Source organism: Castor canadensis, chromosome 5 (genome assembly GCF_047511655.1).
Source record: "Castor canadensis chromosome 5, mCasCan1.hap1v2, whole genome shotgun sequence".
In the NCBI taxonomy this organism is placed as follows: Eukaryota; Metazoa; Chordata; class Mammalia; order Rodentia; family Castoridae; genus Castor; species Castor canadensis.
This window is the reverse complement of record NC_133390.1, coordinates 173,827,061-173,854,723: the sequence shown is the minus strand read 5'-3', so window position 1 is coordinate 173,854,723 and position 27,663 is coordinate 173,827,061. Positions and strand designations below refer to the sequence as shown.

General features: G+C 45.5%; 1 long non-coding RNA gene across 2 annotated transcripts; it reads left to right on the top strand.

The window, feature by feature from the left end:
- The first annotated feature begins 7,772 nt into the window (after positions 1–7,772).
- LOC141423431 (uncharacterized) lies at positions 7,773–27,523 on the top strand. Of its 2 annotated transcripts, XR_012448310.1 has the most exons (4): positions 7,773–7,893; positions 8,452–8,535; positions 13,044–16,886; positions 22,374–27,523. It is a non-coding gene; the product is annotated as an uncharacterized lncRNA (long non-coding RNA). The 2 variants fall into 2 exon arrangements; XR_012448309.1 differs by having other exon boundaries at positions 7,773–8,535.
- Positions 27,524–27,663: the final 140 nt, after the last annotated feature.

Below are 27,663 nucleotides of genomic sequence, written 5' to 3'. Positions count from 1 at the left end.
GCAAAACAAATCAACTGACATTTGGGGATAAATATATCCATACAAAGCATGACTGTACACAGCTTTAAACTTATGTCATTTATTGTTAGAAAGACTAAACAGTAAAGGACAGACTGTATCTATATAAACCGTGGACAGAATGTTTCTGTCCACATCAGAAGCTGCTGGCATTGTTACCTGTGGGGTGTGGGGCTGGAATGCAAGTGACCAATGTTCAGTTTTTGTCTCTATCTTTAGATTTCTGTCCCGTTTAAAATATCAGCCGTTCGTACACATTGCTATTATTGCTGCGCTATTATCGTTTTGCAGTGGACCGAAGGAACAAACTGTGGCATATTCTGAACATTAAAGGGAACCACTGGACAAGACAGGCCACCAGAGCTTGGGAGTCCCCAGGCTGGGACAAAGAGTGCCATGCACCAAAGTCCAAGGTTAATCTTCCTGCGCAAGCCTGCAAGCCAGCAGTTGAGCTAATGAGACAGAGTTGTGCAGAGTGTGACGGAAGGACGCAGACACCTGAGTTCTGCAATGCAGACCCAGAAGTGGGGGGAGGGGGCCGGGGGGAGGAAACTGGCTTGAGGAAGGAGGGAAACAGGTTTGGGGGGGGTTCTCTGCAAGTGTTCACCTTCCAATCCTCAGAGACTGTGCAGTGAGGCCCCACCGTGCATTGGAAGCATAGCTACCCAGATGAATCAAGGCAGAAAAGGAGTACAAAGTGAAGAAGGGCTCTCAGGGCCCTGAAATTTTTCAAAATGGGGTTTCTCCACTCCTTGAGTACAAAATGGATCTCCATTTATCAACCAGATGCTCCTGGGTTCTTTCCACGCAGGAGGTTCTTGGAGAAGCCCCTGGATGGAAGAGTGACCTGGGAGCTCCCACCTGGTGGAAAGGAGGAGTCTACCAGCTCCTTCTGACAAACCCCATGATCACTGAGCACATACTGTGCACCGGAAACCAGAACTAAGGCTTTACTGCATCAATTCAGCCAAACCACACCTCCCAATAAGACAGCCATTTTCCCCCTTCTACCTGAGATTGCCAGAGCTCACAAATAAAATGCAATATTCCAATTAAACTTGAACTTGAAATAAATAATGGAGTGGTTCTGGAGTTTGAACTCAGGGTTTTTCACTTTCTAGGCAGACACTCTATCACTTAAGCCACAACCCCAATTCTTTTTGGCTTTACTTGTTTTTTAATAGGGTCACATTTAGGCCCCAGGGCTGCTAGCCTGGACCTTCATCTTCCTATTTATGTAGCTGAGACGACAGGCGTGTACCACCACAACCAGCTTTTACTGGTTGAGCCCTGGCCAGTGCCTGGTGATCTCACAGACCTCAGCCAAGCCGTTGCTGGATCAGGGACTCCTGACACACTGGGTGTGTCCTGCTGCGTTACTCTTAACCGTCATACGTAGCTCCATGAAAGCAGGTCCCAGGCATCTTGGGTCCTTTGGTGTCACCAGGCAGGTGCCCGCTTCGTATCTGCTTCCGAATGCATAAGTAAGACATTTCCATTAGAGCATTACCCTCTGACATGTACAATACTGTACTCTGTACATGAGTAATACTGTAGAGAATGTACGTAAAATTGTGTGCACTGAGAACGATTCATTTACTAAAGAAATGACCCATCTCCCAGGTCCTTACAAGACCTCAGGGTTTTCCTGCTGTGACCTGTCGTTGAAGGAGCAACATTTTAAATTCGTAAAAGTGGGGGATGGGTTATGGCTGAGCAATAAACATACATGAAGCCCTGGGTTCAATCCCCAGCACCAAAAGGTGGGCGGAGGGAGAGGGAGATATGTATATAAATTATATACATATACATATATACATATACATATACATATGTAGCTCTGTGCAACAGTGCTTGCTTAGCAGACGCAGGCTCTGGGGTCTATTCCCCACCACTGCTAAAGAAAGGAAAAGGAAAAGAAAAAGGAAAGGAAAGGAGACAGGCTTGCAAAGGAAACCAGTTAAAATGCATGGTAGTTACAGGGCTAGAGGCAGAGCTCAAGTGGTGAAGCCTCTGCCTAGCTAGCACGTAGTCCTGAGCTCCAACCCCAGTACTGCAAAAAAAAAAAAAAATTCAAGGCAGTTATCAAAAAAATGTAAGCATCTGTCTAGTGTGGAGATATCTGTGCTCTTTTACTCACATATCAAATGGTGAGGTTCAGTGGAGCTCTTAAGTGTGCAATTCTGCCCCAGCAATGACTGTAACTGATAGATTACCTGCAACTCTGCTGTAACAGCAAGACATCTAGTTTCCACTGGTGAGAGAGTTTCAAGTGTCATGGTTTACCTGTAGTCAAAATGGAGAAAATGAATTCCATACAAAGATTATATGTGAGTCTGTGGACTCCAGGCTAGTTCAAGATGCCCACTCGAGAAGGAGGGTGTGCAGATAAAGAGCCCATGACCCGCTGTCAGGCACTCCTGATTCAGATTCTCATGCCTGCCCCTCCAGGCTGTTTGACTTTCCACCAGCTACCCTAACTACTCTGAGCCTGAAAGGCTACACCTGTAAAATGGGCTTAATCATGGCTACCTCCAAGGAATGCTGGGATGCAGAACCAACTTAGAATAGTGCCTGGAAAATAATACTGCTCAGAAAATAATAGCTACCATTTCTAAATGAGCTACACCAGTTCTTTTTGACCTGAAAACTCCAGTGCGTTTAACAAAGTCAAACTGGGTTGTTGTTGACTTATAGAAGAGACCCTATACAGGTGACTGTGGACGTGAGTGTGGACTCCTGCACACGGCAACACGGACTCAGAGCAGGGCCCCATTTATCTCTGGCAGATTCTTCTAAGAAGACTTCAAGGATTTTATCAGAATGGCGCTTTGGTTGGAGCTCCCAGCACTTAACAGACTGAGAGAGACTGACGCTGTTGCTGGAGCCCTGGCTTCATTTTCCTGATGGACCAGTGAGGATAATGCTGTTTACTCCACAAGGATAAAGTAAGATATATATCATTATAAGGGTCAGTGACATAGATGTACACTCTATTAATGACTCCCATCCATTTAACATAAAATGTAAAGTCCTTATCCTGGCTTTCGATGTCCTACACAGCCTGGTGCTTTCAGCACACTCCACTTGAACCCTCTCTATCTCCTGTCCCCCACCTCGTTCTCTTTGCTGCAGTCACCGGTCTTCTCACTGCAGCACGCTTTCCCTGGTCAGGACACTGACCTAGCTTCTCCCTTCTCTCAGTGTCTGTTGCTTTTCCCTGTGGTGGTTTTCTTCTTGGAGCACTTATCATTACCTGTATTAAACTATACGGTGATGTATTTCATTATTACCTGAATTGACCAGTCGTCCATGAGCTAGCTCCCTGAAGCAGATGCTTGGTTTTTCTCACTGACTCTGTGTCCCCTGGGTCTTGAACAGTGCTTGGCACAGTGTGTGGGCTAATCAGCACTGTTTGAAAGAAATAAATACACCCTACGCAGCTCGAGGACCTTATGAGCTCAGGAAACGGTCTCTGTCTTTGTGGCTATTCACCTGCCATTCTCTGGAAAAACACTAGGAAAAAATCCCCCACCCCATCTGTAGTTCATGTGACCACACTCGCCAGTTCAACAGTTTATCAACCTGAGTACCAGCAACCACAGTATCATTGAAAAATGTAGGGCTCTGTGGTGGCCCCATGTAAACCCTGGGGTCCTGTCCCATTGCTGGGGTATTTATCTGGAGCTACAGATGAGAGATATTTTTCTGAGGGCAGGATGTAGGTGAGAATTCACCCCAAATCACATTAACCAAGTTGCATTTGAAAATCCCTTGACCCTGGCCTCCTGTGGTGCTGAGGACATACATGGCACGCACAGCTGTGGGGGTCATTTTTATGCACATTCAAGTTTGAAGATCCTCTGAGCTGAACTAAAGAAATGAGCGGGAGAAACCCCTGTGCACGTGCATGGGGGGGCCTAACTATGCAATGCAACCCTCTGCATTGGGACAACAGCCAGACCCTCAGAGATGACGACTAATGATTTTAAATCCAGACTAAAAATTAAATTTCAAACCAACTCCACGAACACCAGTCTCTTCAAGTTTCAACAACTCTGCATCAAGCACTGTAAGAGGTCAGGATGTGATTCACTTACCTAATGTCTGTGATCCGCCATCTTCCACTGGAGGAGATGTGTGGGTGAGCATCTCTGACCACGCCCCTTCCCTCGGGCAAACAAGTGTAGATGGGTGGTGAGGAGGAGGAGGAAGTGCGACTCCCCCCCCTCCCGCCCCCCCACCCCCCCCCCCCCGCCCTCCCACACACACACTGAAGATGGGAATGTAAGTGAGAAACCAGTTTGGAAGACAGTCAGCAGCTCTTCAGTTGGAGTTCCCTTGTGCTGTGCTTGGATGTCATTTGTCCCCTGTGGGAGACTGAGGCAGCGGAAGTAGGCCTTGACATGAGCACGGCTACGTCAAGGGCCTCTTGGCTGACAGGCATGGACTCAGCCAAGGGGAGGCTCAAAACTAAATAAACTTTTAAAAACAACAGACTGGAAGCCCAGGTCTCTGTAGGCCTGTGCCCATGCATGGCAGGGCATCCTCTGTCCCTTGCCATCTCACTGGCTGCACAACCCTTTCCGATGTCATGAGTAATTACTTTATGTCACTATGAAGAACGCAGCAGGACCCTCATAAGGGAAAATGGACAAATCAAAACTGTGTTGCCTAGGTCACAATCTTGTCTTCCGTTCCCAGCTTTGTAATATTACTGTAGGCACAGAATATGTGCAAGTGAAGGGCACACCCAGCACTAGTTAGGTTCAGGCAGCCCCTGCCACGCGGTCTGTCATTGAGTGATGTGACACAGAACTTTGTGTGGAGAGACTTCAGTTCCCCAATGACAAAAGGAACTGGTTCAAGTGCATGTTATTTCCGTGGTATGATGACTTGGTGGAGGGTCAGTTTATGATGTATTTGACCTAAACCAAGTCAGTGTTAGCCTTGCTACAAAGGTGCCATCACTGTCAAGTGAAGATTCCTGGGCTGCAGTCAATAACTCAACAACTTAAAACAATAAGCAATGATTACAGTTTATGAGTGTGTGGATTCAGCCAAGGGGGTCTTCCAGGTCCAGTTCACACCTGCCCCTATACTCAGCTGTGGGTGGAGTGGGTTTGCTAGCCTGGGTGGTGGCTGACTTAGGCTGTCCCATGATGCCTTCTCCAGGTCTCTCATCCAGCTAGTGAGGCCGGGGTGGTACAGATTCACATGAGGCTGAGGCTGTGGCTTGGGACCACGACTCTTGTTTCCTCTGAATTCTGCTGGTCCGAGCAAGTCACAAATGGATGTTAAGGACTGGGCAACCAGACCTCCTAAAAGGCAGCGTAGAGACAGCATTACTAGGAGATGGATAGATGTAGGGAAAAAGAAGGAGGTGCAGCTTTTGGGGGGTTAGTTTTCCTGTTTTTAGCAATCAATTTACCCAGACAAGGAAGAAAAGAGAGAGAAGCCATCTGGCTTATAAGGGCAGGTAATGAGGCACACAATTTAACCAGGAGCCTCCAAACCAACTCGGTGATTTCTTTGTAAGAAGGTTGGCAGTTCCTCAAACTCGCACTCAGCACACCTCTATCCTACAGCCCAGCAACTCCGTCCCTAGGTACTGACTCAAGAGAAATGAAACATGTATTCCTAAAAGGAGTTATACGAAAATGCTCATGACAGTCTTATTCATAATAACCAAAAACTCAGGGAAAAAAATGTCCATCAAAAGGTGACAATACTCACAAGTACTGTATGTCTGTCCACACAGTGGGCTACAGCTGGGAATAAAGTTAAAATGAGCAAAAGACACCTAGAATAACATGGATGAGTCCCATAGTCACTGCAGTACTGAAAGGAGCCAGACCTAAGCGTGAACATTTTGTCTGGCTCATTTCTATTACATTCTAGACCTGGCAAAACTGAGCTATGGCACCAGCACTGTGAACTGTGGACAAGGACAGCTTGACCCAGGAAGAGGCATGTGGAACTCACCGGAGTACTGGAAACTTCTGTATCAATAGGGGCCCTGGTTACAAGGGTGAAACTCACAAAACTTAAAATCTTTGCAATTTGTTCTATGCAAATTAGACCCAAATTAATCATAGTAACACCTCAAAATTGGGCTCCCATAGTCTTTCTTAGAAAGGTTTGAACAAACTAGCCATCTACTGTAAACATGAGACTAAGTAAGTGACAGTTCAAGAGGCCTGGGGACCCCTGGGGAAATTGTAAACCTTGAGTGTCCTCATCTGACCCTGCCACTACAGAAGGAAAGGGAATCCATTGACATTTGCAAGAGACATGCAGGGAACATCACCAAAACGTGCCAGTAAATTCATTCCAGCCTGCTGGCTTTCGGGTTTGCCTTAAGTGAATCCAGCTTTTTTTTCCCAGGAGTTTGCTGGCAGGAGGAGGCTTGCATGGCGCCTTGGTTCTGGGAGTCAGCAGACAGCAGGAAGGAGAGGGAAGGTCCGTGGGGAGCCTTGTGGGAAAATCGGGCCCCACACAGAAAGTTGTGAATCAGGCTCCTGGTGCTGGTGCTGTGTAGAAGCCAGCAATTCCCTCGCTAAGGAAATCACTCAGAATGCATCCAACCACGAGAACAGGAAGACTAAGAAATGCTCTGTGGTCAAGCAGAATCATTCCAACGAAGGGAACAAAAATCCTAGTGTGGAGCCCTCAAGTTGTCCTTGGCTGAGTGAAGCAACAGGAGGGAGCTCGTGGAATATAGATCTCCTGCTTTGGGGTTTTCTATCTATATAAATATATAATTATATACATAATAAATTATATCTGTATATAACTTGTTGTCCTATTTTGGAATGCAAGGTTTCCCCTGTAAAGTCAACTTAGCATGAGTTTTCACTCAGAAACCAACGAAGGATCAAAGTGTGCGGTTTACTAACCGTTGCAAATCTCAGGCAGCCCGCTGCCTCAGTCCTCCAAACTCCGACCTGTGAGGCAGCAACGCCTGGCTGTGCTTTACAGAGAATGCAACTCGCTCACTGTCTCATCCTTGGCCTGTGTTTGCAAAGTTCAGCCAAGAGGGGTTTTGAGGCCCTTTAGGAAAGCAGTTTCCAGCGTGGTCTCAAACGAAGCATGGGGAATGTGTTCCCTCTGCCTGTGATGCCCAGGGTTTCCGATACGAATATGCCAGTCTTCCCTAATAGAATCCCCTTGCCTCCCTGCATGGGGAGAAACAGTGCTTTGGGAGTTATTCCTACCGCTCGCCTTGCTTGTACTTGTGATAAACGGAGGGAGGAAAAGAAGGAAGGAAAGGAAGAAAGAAGGAAGGAGGGAGGGATGGAGGGAGGGCTGCGCGGTTCCACGCGGGTGGGGTGGGGGAGGCGGCGGAGTGCCAGGGCGCATGCGCGCAGCCGGGTCCGTGCAGGTGGCCGGGGACCGGGTGGGCGGCGGTCACTGCCCGGAGTCCACTCTGGCTGCAGAACCCTCCTCTCTGCAGCCGCTTCGTGCACCCTGGGTTATTGCCGCTGGTTTGCGGTTCCCAGGTTCCCGGTCTTGTTGGTGCATTTGTAAACGGGCCTGGGTCTGCAGGTGCTTTCCGCACCCGGACCTGTGCGTAATTGGACAGGACGCTCGGTCGCCGGAGCTCCTGCGCTGAAATGGATCTCACGCTTCCTCCTGCTTCAGAGACTCGAGCCTCAACCGCTCCGCTTCCACCACTCTCCCCGCCCCCTGCTTTTTTTCTAAGTGCTTAAATTTCTCATGTTTCAGGAAGCAATAACAAACTTACCCGCACACAAAGAAAATGCAAATAAAGGCCAGTGTGATCTCCACAGTGAAGCTGCGCGTGTGCGTGTGTGGTGCGTTAGAAGCCTAGAGTTTCTTGGAGGAAACAAATACATCCGTTCACAAATACAGGTAAAAGGTAAACTAAGGCAGCCCGTGGAGGACGCCCTCTGACAGGCATAATGCGCTTTCAAAGATAAGGTCACTAGGTGGTTAGCACCTGTAGTCCTAGGAAGATCGCCGTTCAAGACCAGCAAGCGGGGCGGGGGTGGCAAACCGCCATCTTAATCAATAAAAAGCTGGGTGTAGTGGCACACACCTATCATCCCAGCTATGAGGAAAGCATGAATAGAAGGATCGTGCTCTAAGCTAGCCTGGGCATAAATGTGAGACTCCATTCCTGTGATAACTAACACAAAAGAGGCTGAGGGTGTGGCTCAAGTGGAAGAGCCTCTGCCTAGCAAGCACAAGGTCCTGAGTTCAAACCCCATTGCTGAAAAAAAAAAAAAAACTAGCCCAACATTCTGTCACCAGGAATTTATCCTGAGTAAATAACTGGAAGAGAAGAGAAGAAAAGAAGGGAGAAAGGGGAGGGAGGAGGGAAGGAAGGGAGAAGAGGAAGGGAGAAACACAACTGGAATGTCTGACAGTGGAAGCTTGTTCACGTACTTCCTGGGTTTCGGTCTCCAGCATGGCAGAAAGATAAAGAAATGGCGCTAGTGAAGAACAGCTAACATCGTGGAGGAAAAGTCGTCCCAAATTTCAAGAAAAAAGGTAAAATGTTAAAGGGGACCCAGTTTTTTTCCCTAAAGTACAAACGGTTTTTGTGTTTTGGTTTGGTTTGTTGTGGTGCTGGGGATAGAACCCAAGGCAAGCGCTGTACCACTGAGCTACACCCCCAACAAAACTGTCTGTGTATTCAAACACAGACAAAAAAGACTGGCTTCACAACAAGCTGTCTGTTCTGGTAAGTGCTGAGTGTGAGGTGATTAGGGCTGATTTTATTTTCTTCCTTTTGTTTCTAGCTGTTTAAATGCCCTTAGTAATCAGTATAGTAAATGGACCCCAGTGTAAAACCAACTTGGGTGGAGGGCCCTGCTGCTCCAACCTTCCTGAGTGACCCCAAAGACCTCGTTTAATGTGTCTTAACTCTGTCCCTCCATTGGAAACATGGGGATAATATCTGTGCTTGTTGACAAAAGATCTGACTCACGAGTGAGATAGCACACATTAAGGAACTTAGCACTGGGATTAGCAAATAAATGAGTTCAATGAGAACTATCTATAATGAGGAGACGATGATAAAAATGTTTTCTTTTAATAAACCGTATGTTTAAACAAACATTTCTCAGGTTTCTAAGTATGCTGTTCAAACATTTAACTTCCACCAGGAAGTTCTGTTACTAGAACGAGAGAGAGAGAGAGAGAGAGAGAGAGAGAGAGAGAGAGAGGGAGAGAGAGAGAGAGAGGGAGAGAAAGGGAGAGAATATGGAACTGCTGGGCAAACCTGTTCCCTAAAAGAACCAAGGCTGCAGCAACACTCCGGCCCACCCCGCCCCCCGGGGGCCAGCACACTGCCCAGAAAGAAGTTACCAGACCAGCAGTCAATGCAACTGGTTCATCGGGTCAAAACCAGAAAACGTTTTTTTTCTCTGTAACGGGCAGGACCGACGCTCCATGTCCTTACTATATAAAGGGAGCTTACAGCTGGACATCCTTAAAGGCACCACCCACAAAACCCAGAAAAGGCTTTAAAGGGACGCAGTGGTGTTCTGCTCACTGGCAAGGCTGCGCCACACACCTCCGGGGGCGTCACTCGTGTCCTAGTCTACTTGGCAGTCCCAGAACTGTGCGATTCACCTGCCTGAACACATTCAGTGTTCCTGCTTAGTAAACAAAAGCACTGGTACTGATTTAAACAATCAGAGTATTTTAATAATGAAGAGGAATTTTTTTAATGTTTTATGGACACGTAAATGGACTGCACACATTGAAAGGTACAATTCATTCTGTTATGTTCTATGCATCCATGAAACTGTCACCATAAGCTGACACAAGGAGCCCATCCATTATCCCAAAGCTTCCCTACATTCCCTCTCTTCTCTTCCCCCCCCTCCCCCCCCCCCGCACCACGAAACCCCTACCTGATTTTGTCACTATGGATTAGTGTCACTATACGTTAGTGTATACTTTCTATGGTTTAATATAAATGGCTATACTCTTTTTTTATCTGGCATTTACTTTCATTCAACATGACTTTGAGATTCCCCCACACCATTCTATGTATCTACAGCTCATCCCTTTTTATTGCTAAGTAGTATTCCACTGGGTGGATGTACCACAATTTGTTTATTTACTCATCTGTTAACAGACATGGATTATTTTCAATTTATGGCTATTCCAATCTAAACCACTATAAACATTTATGGACAAGTCTTTGAATGGTCATATATTTCCTTTTCTCTTGAATAATTACCTAGGCATGGAATGACTAGGTCATAGGGCAGGTATACACTGGAACTTTTTAAGAAACTGTTAACACAATTTTCCAAAGTGGCTATACCATTTTGCGTTCCTACCAGTGTTATATGGGAACTCTGGTTCTTCTACGTTCTCACCCACCCAGAATAACACAAATCATAACATAATATCATAAGAAGAATATTTAAACTATAAAAGTGGCAGAAGATTTTTCATTACTAATTCTTCCCATTGCTTTTTTCTTCTTCTTCTTCCCATTGTTACTATCCAGGGATAGCAATGTGTAGAAACTCTCTCTAGTGTACTGATGGTAGAAACACAAAGTAGCGACATTTTCTCATAGTTCCTATCAAATGTCTTGAAACCTTTATTTTATTTTATTGGGCAGTTCCACTTTTGGGAACATATCCTTAAAAACGAAAATGCATGCAAACACATATACACAATGCTATTCATTTCATTCATAATTTAATATACACTTGCAATCCTGGAAATGTAAGTAATGTAGAATCAGGATGGTATACCTGCAGTGATTTTAAATGATTTGGCAGAAAAGAACATAACAACCCAGAAAGTTCTTAAGAAAACATCAGCCTAGAACAATTCCTCAAATGTCCACGGAGTACTGTGTGGTATCCGAAGCCTGGGTTCTGTGGATTCGAATCCCAGCTCTGACACAGGATGCCCAAGTTTTTGGGGTACCTGCTTTTCAGCTGTAAAATGGTCCTAATAAATTTCCTTCTGCCAGAGCCTGGGTGAGCAAGGAACAGCTTGGCACACACTGACCGACTAAGTCAGTCCTTGACTTTACCTTGGCAGGACTGGGTTTTGAACTCAGGGCTTCATACTTGCAAAGCAGGCACTCTACCGCCTGAGCCATTTTGCTCTGGTTATTTTGGAGATGGGGGTCTCAGAAACTATTTGTCCAGTCTGGCCTTGAATCCCAGTCCTCCTGATCTCATCCTCCCAAGTAGCTAGGATTACAGGTGTGTCATAGGTACCAGTCACTTTTTTTTTTTTTTTATAAAAGCGACTTTTCACATACTACTTTAAATTTTAGGCTCATTTTCCTTGTGACTCTTGACTCTTGATCTATATTTTCATTCTCTGAAAATAAAAGCCAAGATTGCAATAGTAACTATGGGGATACATGGTTATTGGTGATTTCATATATTATATATATATATATATATATATATATATAAATTTCATATATATATACAAATTTCATATATATTATATATATATACACAAAAATTTTCTTACAGTACTGGGCTTGAACTCAAGGCCTCATGCTTGCTAGGCAAGTGCTCTTACTGCTTGAGCCAGTCCTTTTTTTTTGGAGGGGTGAGGTTTTTTTGAGATAGGGTCTCACAAACCATTTGCCTGGGCTGACTTTGAATGGTGATCCTCCTGATCTCTGCCTCCTGAGTAGCTAGGATTACAGGCGTGAGTCACCAGCTCCCGGCTTGATGTTTTTGTTTTTTTTTTTACTTGTTTGAGTTTGCTAAACATTCTCTTTTGACTCACATTAGTTTTGTGGTTAGTAACAGTTTGTATCACCCATAGGTAGAACTATATTGGCACATTTTACCTTTGGGCTAATTTTTTCTTTTAATATTGAACACAGATTAAGGGGGTTTTTTGTGGTTTTTTTTTTTGCAAGTTTTAGAAAAACCTAAAATTTAAACATGGACTTTCCATGTGATCTAGTAATTCCACTGCTAGGTGTCTACCCCAGAGCACTGCAAGCTGGGCTCAAACACATTCTTGTACACTAATGTTTCTAGCAGCCCAGTCACAACGCACGGAAGATGGAACAGCCTGCGTGTCCATCGTCTGTGAACAGAGCAAAGTGCAGTAGGCTCACGGCATGGAGTCTTAGTCAGCGTGTGACAAAGGAGGAAATTCTGACAAGTGCCGCAGCTGGGTGAACCTCGAGGATATTATGCCAAGTGAAACAATAGAGGAAGTTTTAGCCAGTATTTCAAAATGAGGAGTCCCCTTCCTTCCTTCTTTCTCTCCTTCCTTTCTCCCTTCCTTCCCTTTTTCCCTCCTTCCCTCCCTCCTTCCTTTTCTCCCTCCTTCCCTCCTTCCTTCCTCCCTCCTTCCTTCCTTTCTTCCTTCCTTTTTCTTTCTTTCTTTTTCTTTCTTCCTCTCTCTCTCTTCTTTTTTTTTACATCAGTGCTCTTAGAAGTTTTATTCGAGCTGAAAACAAACCAAATGTCCACCAGACTATAGTCTGTGATATAGTCTTATAAAGGAATATTGATCAACACTGAAAAGGGATGGGCCATTGATGTGCACACGACACACATGGCTCTCACACTTCCAGTGGTACTGTAGAGACGCAGAACCACATGGCAACCTTTTTTTAATTTTTGCATTTTTATTCACATATATTAGTTGTAAGGGGGCTCATTGTGACAGTCACAATGTGCACATTCATAATATATCTTAATTAGATTCACCCCTCCAACATTCTCCCCCAATCCCACTCTCAAAACAAATTCAAGGGGTTTCATTGACTGTTCTACTTTCATACAAGAATTACAAGTATACAAAGGACCTTTTTTTTTTTTTTGGCAGTACTGGGTTTGAACTCAGGGCCTTGCACTTGCTAGGCAGGTGCTCTCCGTCTTGAGCCACTCCACCAGCCTTTCAGGCTTTTCTTGAAAACTTAGAAGATTGGACAGGCAGACATACTAGCCTAATTCACAACATGTACCGCACTGTGGTGCAGACCGTGTGCTGGTCTTGCTAGTGACCGTGGGCACTAACAGTAACACCCTCCTCCCCAGCACCTGCCACAAAGAGCAAACGTTTGCTGAGAAATGGACGTTGGGAATTACCACTGGCTCCAAGAGGGGACTTGCAAAGTCACCTAAGTAAGTGGAAGGACAGAAGAGCCACATGGTGGATGAAGGGGTCGGCAAGATGCGCTCTTGTATTGTTGGTGAGAACACAAGGTGGAACGTTGGGGGACATTTTTAAGCCAATGCTCTTGAGCTGGTCACTCCACTCCAAGGAGTTACCAGACAGATACACTTGTGTGTGTCATTTGCCCCCAAGCAAACCCAAGAACGACCATGAGAATATTGTTTGTAGAAGCTGAAAGGAGTCTAAACGTCTGTCAAACAAAGGGCCCATCTCAAACAAAGGGCCCATCGTTCAGGAGAGTACACTGCAGCTCGGAAGGCGCCATTTGTGCAGCCATGGAACTGTCCCAGTGGATTGTAGTACAGACGTGTGGTCCGTCTACCATTTGTAGATTTAAAAGGGTGTGTGTGCACACACACTTGTATTTGCTCGTGTGTGCATACAGCAAGTTTTCTCAACCTTGGCACTACTGACTTTTTTCTTTTCTTTCTTTCTTTTCTTTTTTTCTTTTTTCTTTTGTAGTACTAGAGTTGGAACTTGCTAGTTAGGCGCTCTACAGCTTGAGCCACTCTGCCAGCCATTTTCAATCTGGTTATTTCTGAGATAGGGTCTCACTTTATGCCTGGACTGAGTGCTTCCCCAAGTTGCTGGGATGACAGAAGTGTGTCACCACCACTCCCAGCCATTGGTTGAGATGGGTCTCGAGAACTTTTTGCCTAAGCTAGCCTTGACCTCCATCCTCCCAATCTCTATTTTCTGAGTAGCTAAGATTATAAGCTTGAGCCACCTCACCTGGCCATTTCGTATGAGATATTGTTTGCTATGGTTATCCTGCATGTTATAAGATCCCTGGCCTCCACCCATACCAATCCCAGCACTTGTGACAATCAAAATGTTTTTCAAATGCCCCTGGGGTCCAAATCACCTCCAGTAGAGAAGCACTGGCAGGACATCTCCAGAAGAACCCATGTCTAGAAATGTGTAACCATTTGTCTCTGAAGATGAAACTCGGAGACTCTGATCATGGAGGGAAGTAAACTTTATTTCCACCTGTTTAAACTTTTGACTCTTAAATAATGTGCTCGTTTTCCACATGGTAAAACTGAGTTCAGAAAAGGAAGAAGTCCTAAGGCCACCCGATGGGTGACCAGACTGAAATTAGCACCCAGGTCCCCTGGTTCCAGTCTCTGTTGCTATGACACCTAGCTGTCTGCTATACAGACACTAAGCAGACTTTAAGGTCAGGCATGTTGGCTCACGTCTGTAATCCCAGCTTCTCAGAAGGCAGAGATAAGGAGGATTTCGGTTCAAAGCCAGCTGGGTCAAGAAGGTTAGTGAAGTCAGATCTCAACAAAGAAACTGAATGGTGGTACATACCTGTAATCTCAGCTACACAGGAGGCATAAATAGGAGGGTCAAGGTTCAGGCCCACCATCACACAACTAATCAAATGAGGGAGCCAGGTTTTCAAAACCAAGATGAACCAAAACTTTGCCCTTAGGACACTTTATGAAGACAGTCATGGTGGTGCACACCTGTAATCCCAGCACTCAAGGAGGTGGTGAGTTGGATGCCAGTCTGGGCTACAGAGCAAGCAAGACTCTGTCTCAAAAAAAAAACCAAACACTTTATAGAAGTTTTACCACTCATCAAAAAGAATTCTAATAACATCCCAATTAAGGAACCGAATTCTTAATTAAGAACACAGACCAGGAATATAGGCCCAATACAAACACAGCATATTATGAAAAACAGGTCACACTAAAGGAAGATCAGTAACGGAAAGGGGAGGGTAAAAGAAGGAAGTTAAAAAGGTGAATATGGCTGATGTACTTTCTATTCAAGAATGAATATAGAATTTTTAAGCCTGTTGAAACCACCATAAGAAGGGGACTAAGGTAGAAAGGAGGAAAATAGAGGGGATGAACCAATTCAGGCAAATGTATACATGGAAATGGCACAATGAAACTCCCTGTGTAGCTTTCTTAAACAAAAAATGTCTTTTAAAAAATGGACAGGAAGGTAAAACCAGGTCCTGTCTGGGGGGCTGGTGCCAGTGGGAAGGGGGAGGATGTAGGGAAAGGATATAGGAGGGTGAATGTGGTAGAGATGTTATGTATTCATGTATGAAAATGGAAAAATGTGACCTGTTGAAACTTCCAGGAATTGGGGGGTGGGGATAAAGGAGAATGATGGAGGGGTGAAGTCAAGTGTAATATATTGTAAGAACTTTGGTAGATGTTGCAATGTACCCCCAGTACAGCAACAATAAACAAATAAACAGAACACAGATCAGTGGATAAGACTGTGAAGCACTGGCGTGATAAATGCCAGATAACTCGGCCATTATGATGACCAGACACCTTCAAAGGGAAAACATGAAAGGAGGACACTGAGAGAGAGGTGCAACATACCTGCTTATATTATTTGGCAGCACAAACATTTTTAAACATGTGAATCGATTTCCAACATCTCAAAATTGGGAAACGCCCAGGAATAATCCGGCTGCCTGGCTGTGCTGGAGGACTGGCTCCCAGGAGCTGTGTGGTGGAGATACAGTGAGTCCGGCCTGGACACCACAAGATTCTTTACTTGCCCCAAATAAGGCCTGAGAGCTTGCCTTTCTCACCAGTGTTTAAGAGGGAAGGCTTGCTGGGCATGGTGGAGCACACCTGTAATCTCAGCACTAGGAAGGCTAAGGAAGGAGGACGGTGAGTTCAAGGCCAGTCTAGGCTACATAACAAGATCTAGTCTCAACAAAGAGGGACAGAGGCTTAGAGGTCTCTGGAGTTGATGAGAAGACTTGGTTCTTGGCTTTGCTGCTTCCTGGCCAGGTGGACTGGGCAAATAGTTTCGTCTTTCTGAGTCTGTCTTCTGGAACTGTTGTGAGAGGAAAAATAATCCACAGAAAAGCACAGTGCCCTTCGCACAGACAGCTGTCAATAAAGGTTCGCCCTCCCTATCTTAGGGTGAGTCTGTGATCTTAGATGACAAATGGGATTCCACGAAGGACCTCAAATGGAGGGTGCTGTGGCTTTCATGTGTCCCCACAGTGGTGAACTTGAGCCACCATTTTGCCTTCCCTACACTGAGCTGCTTTCTCTGTCTGCACTGTGAGATAGTTAGGACTTTGGATGGCCCATGAAGGCGCCCAGTTGAACCAGCAGAAACAAAAGGGAGGGATTTGTGACAAGGATACAAAGATACCCTGTGAGGTCCAGGAAGGCAGTGAGGCCTGAGGAAGAACTGAAACCAGGAAGTGAGAAGCTGCAAACAATCCAGCCTGTGTTTCTCATCCCACTTCCTTCCTCTCTGCCCAATCCTTTCCCCCCGTGGAGACTGACTCTCTGCTACCGTTTATCAGGGTGCCAAATGTCTGTTCTCCTGCCCCACATTTACACATGACAGATCCATCCGAACAGTGACACAGACTAAGCCGGGCATGGTGGCATACATCTGTAATTCCAGAATTTGGGATACTGAAGCAGGAGGATCCAGAGTTCAAGGCCAGCCTGGGCTACATAGGAAGAACCTGGGTCCAAAATGAAAAAGACACCGAGTGGCAGTTCTCTAGGTAAATTCCACCCTCCCTGGAGAGAGAAGCCAAGTGCTCTAGCTGTCACAAGAGTCCATCAGCCATCAACAGGAAATGGAGTGGGGGAAATCTGAAGAATAAACATGGCCTCTGGGGATCACCTCCCTTGGACTCAGGTCTCACAAGGGAGGGCAGAAGAACTGTTGTGAGCAGGCGTGATCCCTAAAGGGTAAGTACCTCACATTGATTTCCCCACAGTTTACCTACCAGGGACAGAGACAGTGAGGCAGCCTCTTCCACGTGAAAGACCTGCAGATCTGTGCTCATGTCTTCCCGGGGAACATCCCGCCATTCTTGTGACATAGCTCCCTGGTGACTCATCAACCTGACTCTCTCCACTTCCCCACTGGCCTGCGAAACACTGCCAATATCCCTGATAAAAACCAAAATTTGTCTCCATAACTAACCTCCGTTCTTCAAATGTGGGCTGCCTGGCTCATTTAAGTTGTTTTCTTGCTCTACCTAACTCAGAGCCCACAGGGCATATACTGACTCCATTAATGCAGGCTAAGATGGTGTGCCCAATGGCATCCTATCCATCTGGCTCAAATCGAACTTGCAGCCAACCAGCAATCCCAGGTCTACTCTCCAGCAAGTGCTGTCTGGCCAAGTCTCCCCACTCACTCCCAGACTTAAATAATTGATACCAGAGTCCTCATGAATGCCTGGCAAATGTCCTCTTGTTCCCTTCAATCCTCCACCTGAGCCTATGGGGACCAATAGGGAATCTTGATCCTCTCCTTCCAGTATTTTGTCTGACTCCTAGAAATTTCATCTGAATACCTTCATTTGTCAGTACTGAATCAAAATGGCACCCAGAAGAGATCAAAGACAGTGCCCCATGGCGTGCCCCTGGAGACCACCCATGTCTCTTGTCACTCAAATATACTGAAGATGATCTTGATATTTTCTAGGTCTTTCTTCCTGGAATAGGAAAGGTAGCACCTCAAATCTCTCAACTATTTTTGTTTAATTTTCTTTATTCTTTTGGCAGTACTAGGGTTTAAGGTCAGGGCCATGAGCTTACTAGGCGAGCACTCTACCACTTGAATCACATCCCTAGCCTTGATTACTTTTTAAAAGAACAGAAAAGATCCAGTAGGATAATAAACTAAGATGTCAGTAAGTATTAGGGAAAGCGCTGAAATTCTACTTTAGTTCAGATGAATCATAACAACTCCTAGGGAAGCACTTGTTAGGATTATTGAGTTAACTGCTCACATCAGCCCACAGCTGCTCATGTTTACAGGCAGTAGGTAACCATTTGAATGCACACTGATGACTCAGAGTAAATGTTTAATCTCTCCCCCAAAGTAGGCAGGTTTTTTGGTTTTGCATAGTTTTGTTTTGTTTTATTTTTTTATCTTCTGTAAAGAACCAGACAATAAATATTTTAGGCCTAGGAGGCCCTATGCAGTCTCTGCCACTGTAGAGTAAAAACAACCATAGACAACACACGAATAGGTGAACTCTGTTCAAATAAAACTTTATTTAGAACAGCAAGGCAGTGTGACAGATCTGGCCTATGGGCTACAGTTTGCTACCCTGTCCTAGGATGCTCTTCTTTCCTATCAGCTGGCAAAACCCTACTCGGATGAGTGGCTCAAGCATGGGCTTGCTGGCTGTATCACCCTAGGTGGGTCACACCAGCCTCCAGAGTCTCAGTCTGTGGAATGAAAACGCCTACCACACAGGGGATTTATTCACTTTTTCAACCAGTAAATTGTTAACTACTAATGACATATAACGTGCCAGGCATCGTTTTAGGCTGAGCCAAGACTCGAACCCCAGATCAGTATGATTTTTGCCTGCATCTTCAAGCCAGACGACATTTGGCAGTATTAGTCATTGCTGGTTACCTAGCTTATTTTACCCAGTGCGGGGTGGGAGGGCGGGCAGTGAGGGTGGACTACTGGCCAGGGATGTAACTTAAGTCCCTGTAACGCACAGGACAGCCCCAGTATCAATAGTGCCCTACTCTATGCTGTTCTAGAAGAAGGTAGAATAATGCTAGAATAAACATAAGAGAACTACAGCTATTCCTCAGTATTCCTACAAGGCCAACGAGGCAGGAACTGGGATGGGGAAGGACCTGGGGGAGGGGGCAGGGTGTCAGAGAAGGGGACACTTTGCTGAACACTAAGTGACAAAGGGGATCGGAGCACTAGGACCCGGGGAATGTCTGGGCAAAGGCCGTGAGGTCAGGACAGATGTGGCTACTCCAAGAACAAGGAGCTTGTGGCTCTAACAGAGCCAGCAGAGGTGGACAAGGACGGTGCAGGGAGAAGCAGGGGCCAGCACAAGAGCCATGGTGAGAGGGTTTATTTGAAATACACTGGGAATCCATGGAAGGATTTCAAAACGGGGAGATGATCTGATGGGCTGTGTGTTTTAGCATAGCACCGCGGTAGCTCCATGCGCTGTGGACTAGCAGAGCAACAGGGAACAGGGAGCCCAGGCAGGGTAGGGACCTTGAACCCAGACAAAATGGACTGGAGCACCTTTCTGGAGGTAGGACTTTCCAGATAAAGCCCAGATAAAGTGAGTCACGCATGAGCAGGAGAGCTTCGTTTACAAAAAGATGTTTGACTCCCTCAATTTGAAAATTAAAATTTCATTTAAATTAAATGAAATTAAATTAAATTTCATTTAATTTAAACCAAATTTAAGTGTAAGTTAAAATACCCACCTCTCTCCACATTGGCCCCAGAGTGGTACAGGAGATGAAGGATCACGATGAGTTAGCAATTGTAATGTTTTTTTAAAAAACAAAAGTGAACAAAGACACCTGAAATCTCGGTTTCAAGAGATAACCGAGGCACAGAAATTCTCCTGTTGGAGCTTATTAGAAAACCAAGGAACTTTTTCAAGAAGGAATGTCCATGGTGAAAAGTGTAGGTATGTACCCAGCAGTCATCAGCAGTTAAGAGCCAGCTCTATCTGCCTGGGGACACCCAAATAAAGCAAGGCATTAACACTCGTCCCGGGCAGCCGCTGACAAGTGGCTGTTTAAAGGTTTTAAACATCGAGGATTTGGTTTATGAAATGTAATCTGATTGTCTGCACACAAAGTGACAGACTCTACAGGCACCATGCAGATTAGGAAGCATTAGGAGGACAAACTACACCAATCCGTTATCTTGCACCCCTTTCCCACACGTGGCCAAGGACCAGAGCTCTCAGGAGGACGTAAGGACCACTCGATGTCCAGAGGAAGATGTTCAGATGCTCACTGTGAAACTGATGCATAAACACCATGAACACCGAGGGATTAAAAGGTGTACTTTGGCACAATGATGCTTTGCAGAGCCTACAAATAATCAGGGAATAACGCAGCCACCGGTCACAGAGTGCTTGATATGCATGAAATCTCATTCTCAAGTAGGTTTAACCTCTTCCTTTTGTAGCTGAGGGGACTGGGGTCCCCAGAGGGTGCCTGCCTTGCTCAAGGACACACAGCTGTTGAGGAGCTCAGGCCCAGACGAGGCTTCTGGAGGAATCTTGAGTAAATTAATTCAGAGAACAATGCAGAAATCACTTTCCAAGACTAAGAGAAAACAACCAGGCTACTGTGTACCCAGAAGGTTCAGATAGGTTTCAGCGACTTACTCAAGGCCACACAGCTAGTATGGATTTGAACACCTAGTAGCCAGACTGAAGCTAATGCACTGCAGAGAAGCAAAAGGAAAAGGAATCAGAGATGAGGGTAGGGATGGAGCTTTAGCTACAACTCAGATGTGGTTCTTTTCCCATGGGAATAAAATGGCCATGTGAATTTGTGGAATTATTTTTTTTAGTGTGGTTTTTGGTTGAATTAGGTTAGAAGACCTTTGTCCCTTCCTTACTGTCCTAATCCCAGTGCCTGTGATAGGGCCTACTTATAGCAAATTCTCCACTGGTAGTTTTTATTTTGTGTTATAGTTTCTTAGGGTTTGGAAAGGGGAAGGGGCGCGCAGAAAGCTGGGAAATTAGGAAGTAAGGAGTCCATTGTTGCAAACTAGAAAGCAGGAGCCTCCCCTTTATGCCTCCAAAATCTGATCTCATTCCTTCTTCCAGAAGCTTACTTCTAGCATAATTTTGATCCCTAGATCAAAAAGTACTGGACATGGCCAGGTACTGCAGTCTCACATCTGTAATCCTAGCTACTTGGGAGGCTGAGATCAGGAGGATCACAGTTCAATGCCAGCCTGGGCAAATAGTTTATGAGACTCCCATCTCCAAAATAACCAGAGCAAAATGGACTAGAGGTGTGGCTCATGTGGTAGAGCATCTGGTTTGCAAGTTTGAAGCCCTGAGTTCAAACCCCAGTCCCACCAAAAAAATTATTTGACATGTCTTCGTCTGATATCATACCACAAAACACCATCAACTGGATGACCTGTAAAAACATCAGAAATGTATTTCCCGCAGTTTGGAGGCTAGCAGTGTAAGGTCAGGGTGGAACATGGCTGAGTCCTGGTGAGGCCCAGCTTCCCATTGCAGGTGGCCAACTTCTCACAGTGTCCCCATGCATTGAGAAAACAGGGAGGGAACTCTGAATCCCTTTCATAAAGGCTCCCATCCCATTCACCAGGGCTCCACCTCCAGCCCTCCTCACCCTCAGAGGTCCCGCCTTCTCAGGCCATCACATTGGGGTTAGGATTTCAACATAGGAATTTGGGGAACCATAAAACATTCAGTTTTACAAACAAGGAAACTAGAACACACTCAAATGACCTCTCATACACTCAGCCTCTGACCTTGGGGTCATAACTACTAACTTCTCAGGTGGTGACATCTTGGGAGAAGTACCAGGTACCAGGGTGTTCATCTTAGGGCTGGAGTACAGGGGTGGGGGTGTGGATCTTGCAGCATCTCACATCCTGCTTGGATTCTTACCAACCCAGCTTCCCTCCCTGCCCCTCCAGTGTCCTGTGTCACTTACCTGAAAGCATCCCTGTAGAATGACCAAAGACCCCAGATTAGAAAGGCTCTGCTTCCAGGAGTCCCTCTTGGCCCGTGATGAGCCTCGGTTGCAGGAGGCAGGCCTAGTTGCTGAAAAACTCTGCTTCTCCACCCATCAAGGTGAAGAAATAAAGGGAGTGGAGGCAAACCCGAAGGAGAGTGCTTCTCTTGGCAGATCTCAGTCTTGGATTTAGGAGCAAATCCACCCAGCTTCAAATTCTGGCTCTACCACTTGGCAAAAGGGTAGCTTCCATCCAGGCAGCTTTACTTCTCTAAGTTTTTTGGATGGGAATAATAATAATAGTACTCCTTCCGGATGTGGGAGTCAAGATTAAAAAAGATAAAGAATAGAATAGCCTAAAAGGGGCTTGATAAATAATAGCTGTCATTAATGTTCTTATTAATAACCCAATATATAGGCAACTATTTATTTATAGAAAGAGATCCCAGGTTTTATGCAAAGTAGACATCTTTACTTCCCTCATATGTTTTGTCTCCTCCTCCAAAGGAAAAAGAAATTTCTAGCCAAAAGAAAAATGGTAGCATTGCTCCAAACAGGGGCAATACAGTTTACTTCAAATGCCGCCATCTTTATACTGGGGTGATACTGTTGTGTTTGTCGACACCTAAGGCAAATAGAGGGACATTACAGACATCCTAAATGACATCGCCAGTTTCCATCTTTTAAGGCACATTTTGCATCTTTCCTCAGCTGTTCTCCAAATGCCTGTGTGTACCTGGAGATATGTCTTCTGATCTGAACCTCCCATCCCCACTTATATTTGAACCCGAAGATGAAGTAGACAAAGACAAATTCAATTAAGCTTCAGGCTGGGGGACCAGCAGCGATTTTTCTTGAGGAAGCGAATTGGAACATCTCAGGAGTGGAGACAAGCATGCCAGGTGCTTCTGAGCGGAAGGGAAGCAGGACTTGAGAATAAATCACAGCAAGCAAAGCCCTCGCCTACAGCAATCAAGAAGCCGGCTTCCAAGCAGATTCTGGATTCCAAAGAGCCCCCCCATGATGTGTTAAAAGTCTCCCTGTGTTTCTGTGACCTTAGAGGCTTAGAGGTCAGGCATGAAGCCATGCAGAGGACAGCTTGGTGTTGAATAAGCAGGTGCTCGCAGCTTCTGACTGTAACCCCATCTGGAGTGTGAGTGTGAGAAAGATGGAATCTCTACTCTGGTAGCAGGGCTTGAATAGGTTCACAGGTGTAAAGGGCTGCCCGACTCATTCTTTGTCTGCTATCACCTGAGAGTTCGGCTGCTCACTGAGAGTGCACAAGACAATGAATGTCTGGGTGTCGGCCTCCCGAAGTCCACTGGAAAAAAGCAAAATTACGTTACCTATACATCAAAGATGATTCCCACCAAATGATCTATTTGAAAATTCAGTCAACAACAAATTCAGAATATGAATTAAGTGCCTACTGTATGCACGATACCATGTCAGCGTACAGGGGATATACAAATATGTTTGGTAAGGAGCTTATATTTTTAAGGGCAGATGGACAATAAACAGTTTTTTAAATAGCCACATATCAGGCTTGGGTGAGTGCTCTGACCAACAAAACCAGATCATGGAAAAGAGAACAGCTGGGGGCTAGAGATGGGTCTTTTTGAAGAAGTCGAACAAGTGTAGAGATTTCAGTTGTACACATAACGCCCTTCCAGGAAGAGGGGCGGGGAGTGCAAAAGCCCTCCGGTGGCCCAGGTTTCAGAGTCAGAAAGTTGGGGCTGAAAGTATGGCTCAAGTGATAAAACACCTATCTAGCAAGTGTGAAGACCTGAATTCAAAACCCAGTACGGCCAAAAAAAGATTCAGAAAGTTGCACAGATCATGCAGGCTCCTTAGTCCATAACACTTTGAGAAAAGCAGAGTGCCATGTTCAACAAATTACGTCCTTCTTCCTTTCTTTCAGTAAAGATGCATGTTTCCTTTCTAACCCTGGACAAGCTAAAAGAATCTCCAAGGTTGACCAAGGTTTTGTTCAGTAGTGGGGATTGAACTCAGGGCTTCACACTTGCTATGACTGCACTCTAACACTAAGCTGCACCCTAGCCATACACTCACACACACACACACACACACACACACACACGCACACACACAGATTGAGACACGGTCTCATAGGTAGCCCAAGGTGGCCTTGAACTCGCGCTCCTCCTGCCGTGGCCTCCTGAGTGCAGGGGTTACAGGCATGAGCCACTGTTCCTGGCCTGTAAGCATATATTTTTCAAGGATTCATCTAGAGTAATGCTTATTAACTTACTAGGTTCTTACACACTTATTAAATTTTAGAATCACATGTGTTTGGGCTCAATATCCATCCATCAAAGTCAGTATTTCCAGCTAATTTGCCTCCCAAGATCTAAATTCTAAGAGACTGGCCTAATGTCATTTTTCTTGTCTTTTACATGAAGGGGATTTGTAATAGCTCTCAGGAGACTCTTTCTAAGCAAAGTAACCATGGACAATGTGAGGCTAAATGGTGAATAAAAACTTCCCTTCTACTCAAAGTCTCCTTTGAAAAGCTTTCCACAAGCCAGGCACTGGACGCCGTGGGCCCATTCCTGTAATCCTAGTGACTTGGGAGGTGAAACCAGGAGGATTGAGGTTCCAAGCCAGCGTGGGCAAAGAGTTCATGACAGTCCATCTCCAAAATAACCAGAGCAAAATGGGCTAGATGTGTGACTCAAACTTTGCAAGTGTGAGGCCCTGAGTTCAAACACCAGTCCCACCAAAAAAATAATAAATAATAAAATAAAATACAAGCTTTCTACAATGTACAACTGGTTGGAGTGTTCACCAGCCTCCAAGATGGAGTCCATCTTCTCCCTGAGAGGCCTTCCCATGGTCTGTGGGGCCCAAAGAACAGGAGGAAGTAAATGGCTTTGCCACTTCTGTTAGTGGTTGATTAAAGACACTGTGGCAAATCCCAGCGCTCAGGTGCTTCCAAAGCTTTCCGTTTTCTGGCAGGGTTATTCCTCTGGATTTCCTGATGACCTTTCTTCAACAGGTGACAATAGAGAATACTGACCATGTCAACAAGGGAAGCCTCTAACGCTCCTGGATTATTTTAAGGCCAGAGGCCTGTGGAGGTGGAGCTGCTGAACCTCTGGCTGTTCTGGATAAGGAGTTTAGAACTCTGAGTGAAGTCTGTCACCCCGCAGGATAGCAGGACAGTTGAGAGGCTGCTCCACCCTTTGCTGCTTTTCCCCTTCTAATTGTGTGATGCAGACAGGTCACTTAACCTGTGGGAGCCTCAGTTTCCCCACCTGTGAAATGTGAACAGACAGTTGTTTCCTGAGGCTCTGACTAGCGTGTTAGTGTGCAGAAAGCACACAGCGTTGAGCCTGGCACCTGGCGAATGTGAGTATGCTGAGCTGGACTCACCAACGATTCCCAGTTACAAGGGACGAAACTGAAGCGGGGATGGAAGGCAGCTTGAGCACTGTCCCATCATTGGCGGTAAGAGGGAGACATGTACTCAAGCCCCTCCTGTCTGGCCCAGCAGCCTTGCTCTCAGCTGCATCCACGTTAGGTTTAGGTCCACAGACACTTTGGTCTATAAATGCCCACAAAGAAAAACTAGCTTTCCAGGTATTCTGTAAAACCTTTGTAATGACAGATAAATAGAAATCACAGCTTTCAATGACTTCTTTCCTTTTCTTGCCCTCTTTCTCCTTCCCCAGCAATGAGAGTACATAATTTAGTTTTTTAATAATAAACTTAAAATTATATATCTCAGCAATGACAGGATATAAATTAGTTAAAGACTTCTTTTTAAGCAAAAAGTTTAAATATACTGTGCTTAAATTCCAAGGGCCTCTCCCATGAACTCACTTCACTCCCTTAAAAAGGACAAAGGTAAGGGCTTGAGGATGCTGATGCACACCTACGATCACAGCAACCAGGAGGCTGAGGCCAGGAGGATTGCGAGTTTGAGGACAGCTTGGCCTGCCTCATAAGCTCCTGAATCAAAAAAGGAAAAAAAAAAAAAAAAAAACAGGACAAGGTGAGCCATGACATCTGGCTCATTTTCTCACCAAAGCAATGGGCAGAGTGACTGTGTGACTCTCCCCAGGCCTGATGGCAACATCCAGACCCAGTTTTGGTTGTCACAATCCAGGGGGCAGGGGGAGGGGACAAGCACCTAGTGGGCAGAGGACAGAGAAACTACCGCCCGCCACAGGTCATCTATCCAAGAATGTCAGTGGAAAGTCTGCTTTATAGCAGAAACCCATCTGTAAGAGACAGGTCCTCTGCCAGGCACACTGTGACCTCATTTCTCTAGCTGCCCTCATCCTGTCCCCTCCTGAGGTCATGCAGTGCCATGGGACCACAGTGCTACAGCCACAGACAAAGGGCTAGGAAGGGAATGGTGAAAAAAGTCACAAAAAGACGTGTGCGTGGAAGCCTGGCACCAAGTTCTGAAATAACTCCTTCACATCCATGGAATCAGCTACCCCACAACAGCCTTTCACCATCAGCATCATTGTTGTACCCATTTTACAGATGCAGGATTTGAGGCTCCAGGAAGTTAGGCAACTTTGCCTAACATCCAGGAATTGAAAGTTTGGGGATTCTAGCTATGGCTGCCTGAGTTCTTCACTTCTTCACTTTCTCTTGTGAAGAAAGTTTTCTGTGAAAACCCCATGTGTTACCCTTTCAAGACTGAAGAGAATGAGATTCCCTCACCCCCATGGTGAGAGGTGTTTTTCAGGATGGCCCCTGTGCCCCACTCAGATCATTAACTAATTGCAGCGATTCCAAGGAATGCCAGGTTTGTTACAAAATGGTTGACCAGACTACATACCATCCCTTAACTCCACCCTTTCATTTTCCTGCCAAGGAAAGTGTGTCCCCTCTGAGGACACATATACCAAGGATAGAAAAATCTCAATCCACTGGAAATGGGCTACATAAAGCCCACCTTTTTTTTTCTTATTTTTAGCTTTTGTGTCCCATTTTTAGAGCTCATGTGAATCACAAGCAAATAACATAATATTCAGAATTTATTTTTAAGCCATAACCAAGGAAGCATCACTTTGGGGAAGTCTTGAGGTTAGCACAAGTGCGGCCCAAGCTGCTGAACCATCATTGTCAACTATTGTAGGTCCATAGTCACCACCGGTCAGGTGGCCAGTCATTGAGGAGAAATTCAAGTTCAATTGTAGACTGAGATGCCTGGGAGAGAGGGATTCCACAATACTGCAGCAGACAAAGGGTTCAGCCTGTCCTTAGCTCTAGGGCAAAAGGTAGTCACAAGTCCCCCAAATCCTGAGCAAGAAGACAGTCCACCCAGGAATTGTGTTTTCCCAGTAGGACCTAAATTGAAATACCTCCTGGATGTGTCCTTTCCTCCCTCTACTAGGGCTTGCCCAGATCACACGGCCTTTCTCTGTCCCCACCTGCCTAACCTGTGCCAAGCTCCTCCCTGCTCAGATTCTGTACTTGCTGTTTTCTCGGCCTTCCCAGCTCTTCCTGGACTGCTGGCTCCTTCTCATCCCTGAGGTCTCTGCGACACACCCTTATAACAGCAGTCCTCCCCAATCCACCAGCCCATTCTACGCCACCCCCCAGCTTTCCTCCCTTTGTGGCGCTGGCCGGTTCTCAGTGTCATCTGACCCGTTAGTTATGTGGGCATCCGTGAGACCATGGAGTAATGTCATGTGGTTGCCAGGCCAACTCAGAAATCCACATGGTGGCCCTCAAGTCCCCCTGGTACTTACCCAGGAGTATATTCTACAGTATATTCAAGCTTTTGATTTCTTATTTCCCCCATTTGTAAAATAGGAATGCATTAAATCAATTAACACACAACATGCTTAATATACCAACCCAATGTGTACTAAATATTAAATGAGATTGTCATATTGTAATAATACAATTACCTTACTAATTGTAATGATAATAAACTTAACAGGTATTCTACTTAACTCGACATTGATTTTAAAATTAGACAATTTTTCTACTTAATATTTGTTAGCTTCCCTAC